Source organism: Pinus tabuliformis, chromosome 9 (assembly GCF_031772625.1).
Source record: "Pinus tabuliformis cultivar Carrire ecotype Pingquan chromosome 9, CPIR1, whole genome shotgun sequence".
NCBI lineage: Eukaryota > Viridiplantae > Streptophyta > Pinopsida > Pinales > Pinaceae > Pinus > Pinus tabuliformis.
The window spans coordinates 175,910,632-175,915,415 of record NC_142307.1 but is presented as its reverse complement, the minus strand read 5'-3'; positions in this window follow the sequence as shown (position 1 = coordinate 175,915,415).

Here is a 4,784-nt window from a genome sequence, read left to right as displayed (position 1 = left end):
CCCTCACAAGGCCTTTGCATAAACCTGGAGAGGATTCCAACAGCAAATGAAATGTCTGGTCTGGTAGTAGTGAGGTAGATGAGACTTCCTACAAGCTGTCTATACTTTGTTGCATCCTCAAATTCCTTTCCTTCAGTAGATGTGAGCTTCAAGTTTTGTTCCATTGGAGTAGAGAGGGGATTGCACTCTGTCATGCCAAATCTGTATAACAAATCTCCAATGTATTTCTTTTGAGAAAGAAATATGGACTTTGGATGTTGGGTTACTTCAATGCCAAGATAGTAATGAACATAGCCCAAATCAGTCATTTCAAAGATTTTTCCTAATTCTTTCTTTATGGATGCAATATAGCTTTCATTGTTCCCTGTCATTAAAAGATCATCTACATATACCACAAGATATACAACCGTTTTTCCAACTTTCTTGACAAATAAAGTTGCATCATCAAGATCAAAATGATTGAAGTTGAGTTTCAGAAGATGCTCAGTTAGTTTTTCATACCAGGCTCGTGGTGCTTGTTTGAGGCCATACAAGGACTTCACAAGTTTGCATACTTTGTGTTCATGTCCTTTCACAGCAAATCCTTCAGGCTGGGACATAAAAACATTCTCTTTTAGATCTCCATTCAAGAATGCAGTTTTTACATCCATTTGATGGACTTTCCAACCGTTCTGAGCAGCTAGTGCAAAGAGTGTCTGGATGGTGGCCCATTTTGCTATGGGAGCAAAAGTTTCCTCATAATCGACCCCTTCCTTCTGTGCAAAACCTTTTGCCACAAGCCTAGCTTTGTGCTTGTCAAGTGAGCCATCAGCTTTGTACTTGTTCTTGTAGACCCACTTGCAGCCAATTGGTTTGGTTCCAAATGGAGGATCAACCAGCTTCCAAGTGCCATTCTTTATGAGGGCATCATACTCCTTTCGCATTGCTTCTTTCCATTCATCATGAGAAGCAGCTTCTTTGAAGGAAGTTGGTTCAAAATCTGTAGACAAGTTCAATTCACAATCATAAGTAACATCCATATCAACAGGTGAATTAGAGTTATCTACATCACCTCCATCTTGTCGGTTTGAATTTCGGGTTCCTGTTTTTCCAATTTCATCAGGATGAACACTTTCAAGTGTCTTTGTCAGCCACTTTGGGGGACCTTTCTGAGATGGTCCAGGCTGTTCTGTTGATTGAGTTGGGTCTGAATCAAGATTGAGTCTCCCAATTCTATCAATTACATCACTTAAAGCATCATCCGTTGTTGGAGTGTCATGCAGGGGAGATTGTTCTTCAGAAGAAGATTCCACATGTTGATCTAGTATAGGAATCCCCCCTTCAAGATGTGGAATCTGATTATCAAACTCTTGGAATGATTTTGGTTTTGTGAATCTATCCAAGCGATCAAGTTGCCGCTCAACAACACTGTCATATTTGGATGATTCAAGAAAAATGACATCTCTAGATAAAACAAACTTTTTATTTACTTCATCATAAAGGCGGTATGCTTTAGATGTGTTTGAATACCCCAGGAAGATACACTTACGACTTCTAGCACCAAGTTTGTTTCTATGTACCTTTGGTATTAAAGCATAACAGGTGGAACCAAATATCCTGAGATGTTTTACCGAAGGAACATGTCCATACCACAATTCATAAGGAGTCTTGTTTCTTATAGTACTAGATGGACATCTATTCTTTATATATGCAGCACATAGAACAACATCAGCCCAAAACATTGTCTTTACATTTTTGAAGAAAAGCATGGATCGTACCATATTCAAAATTGTTCTGTTCATTCTTTCAGCTACACCATTCTGTTGAGGATTATAAGGCACAGTTGTTTGATGTTTAATCCCATGTTGGCGAAGATAGTGTTCAAATTCATTTGATGTATATTATTTTCCATTATCAGTGTGAATAGACCCAATATGAGATTGTGCATCATTTTCAATCCACTTATGAAAATTCTTAAATGTTTGAAAAGCATCAGATTTGTTCTTCAATAAGTAAACCCAACACATTCTGGTGTAATCATCAATAAATGTCATGATATATTTATTTCCATTTGCAGAAGGAACAGGCATTGGACCACATAAATCTGAATGAATAAGTTCAAGCTTCCTATGTGCTCTTGAATGTGAATCATGAAAAGACTATTTGCTATGCTTTCCTAGAATGCAAGCATCACATTGTTTATGTTTTCTAGGAATTGTAGGCAAACTAGCAACACCATTTTTCTTCAACAAGCGGAGACTATCATAGTTTAAATGACCAAATATAGCATGCCATAATAAACTTGATGGAAGTGTACATTCTTCATGATGAGAAATATATGAGAAATGTTGTGCATGAGCAGAGGTTCCTTGCAGTTTAAGGAGTCTTTCTTCTTCTATACCCCTCATGACAAGTGAGTGGTCAGATGCCTTTCTTACCTCAAGCTTGCCATCAAACATGTGAATGGAGTGACCTTGCTGGCAGATGTGAACCAGGGACAGCAAGTTTCTCTTCAGCTGTGGGAGATATAGAACATGATCCAGAAGAAAGTCTGGAAGACCAGGCAGTTTAAGCCTGATTGTGCCAAGCCCTGATGGCTTGATTTTTGACTGATCTGCAAAGTATACTGCTCCATCAACATTGTTAGTGAAATCTTCAAAGAAATCTCTCCTATGAGTCATATGACAGGTTGCTCCTGAATCAAGCAACCAGTCATTTTTCGAAGAAGCAAGTGAAGCATTAAACAAATCTTCATTTACTCCAATATTGCATTGTGCCTCAATATAGTGTGCAGATTCGGGTGCTTTACCTTTGTCTGAGTCATCAGTTTTACCTTTCTGCTGATTTTTTCTCTGCTCAACTTTGTCCCATGGTAGCTTGCATGTAGAAGCATCATGTGATCCATTTCGTTTGCAGCGAATGCAATGCAGATCTGCCTTTTCTGCTTGAGAATGTCTGCCCCCCCTGCCTCTGAAGTATCTTCCTCTTCCTCTTCGTCCACCTCTTCCTCTTGCAGAATCTTGAGCAGGATGCTTTTCTTTGTGAGCAAGGCAAACAGTCTCTTCAGAAGATTCAGGGACTGTTTTCTTTCCAAAGGCTTTCTCTCTTTCAACAAACTTTTTCACAAGAGAGTCAAAAGTTATATCTTTAAGGTTTCCATTTGCTTGTAAAGACTCAAGATAATTGGAGTAGGTAGGATAGAGTGCTTTGAGAAAGGCAATAAGAGAGATATCCAGCTCAACCTTAGTGGATTTTATATCATGCATTATAGACTTTATTTCAGATGCAAGAGCAAGAGGATCATTATTTTTCAGTTCAAGAGTGAAGAGTTTAATCATGAGTTGCACAACTTCAAGTGCAGAATGTGTATCATAGAGTTCTTTCAGCTTTTGTATAGCTTCAAAAGCAATGGAATAGCAGGAAATATGACGACTTACTTCCTCATTGACAGATGCTGCGATCAATGCAAAGGCTTTGCTGTTCTTGTTTTCCCAAATGGCGAGTTCTTTGTCTGATGTGGGCTGCACAGGGTCTCTGTCTTCTTCTCCGACACACACACCTTTCCACAGCTCATTGTAGATGAGGGTGTGTTTTACCATCCGAGACCATTCAGAATAGTTCTCCTTGCCAGTGAGAACTATTCCGACCATAGAAATGATTGAATGCATTCTGTAAAAAAATTATCTCTGCCAAAAAAAAGCTTCTGTTGATAGAAAAACAACTTCTGCTGGGAAAAAAAATTCTTATATGGTAGCCTTATGCATTTTATTTTCTTCTAACATTCCATAGCATCACTGCTCACATATATATCATTGTTCAAAAATCAAAGGGCGCTTAAATATATCTCACTGCTCACATATATCACTGTTCAAAAAGGTGCTCAAATACATATAACTGCTCACATATATATCATATATATATCACATGAAAAACGCTGTCTCAGTCAAAGTATATACCACTAGCACAAAAACCTGTTATTCAAACAAGCCTCAAAACATACCACTGGATTGCTGGACGCTGGATTAATGAACGCAGTTCTTTAATGAACGCTGGATATGTGAACGCAGTTCTTACCACTGTTCTTACCACTGTTACCATCTCAAGTCATTCAAAAACCATCGCAAGAAGCCCAAAATTTATGACGGCAATTTAAAAACCATCGCTGAAATCTGTGTCAGTAATACATTTCTTCAATAAAAACACAGTCATTTGGTTGAAACACTTATCTCAACGAGAATCCGTTGCCCAACTTTATGATATTATCGATGAAATCACCATGCAATGAAATAGGAATGATTTCTTTTACACAAAGATGTGGGTATTGGCACATGTCTTTACGCCATTAGGGTCTCGATCCAAAGCCTATCTTAATTACAAGAAAAATAACCCCAATCAACACATTCTATCCAAGAAAATACGCAGTCCCAATCTTCAATTAACGAAACCACAGTTCTTCAAAAACGCAGTCTCCCATATACCCACAGCGTTAATAAAAAGCGCAGGTTTTAATACAGTCAACGATTTAAAAAACGCAGTCTTTCTTAAAAGACGCAGTCACCAGCACCATATACCACAGCGTTTAATAAAAAGACGCAGTCAAGGCATTACAAACGCAGTTTTTCTTATACAAAAAACGCAGTCTTCATTAAAAATACAGTCACAGCCTCAATACAAGATCACAACCTCAATGTCAGATCAATACAACAACGCAGCTCTCAATACATTAACCCAGCTTCAATACATTAACGCAGCTTCAATAAAAACGGCAGTCATCTTACAATAAAACGCAGTCATCAACATGTGCA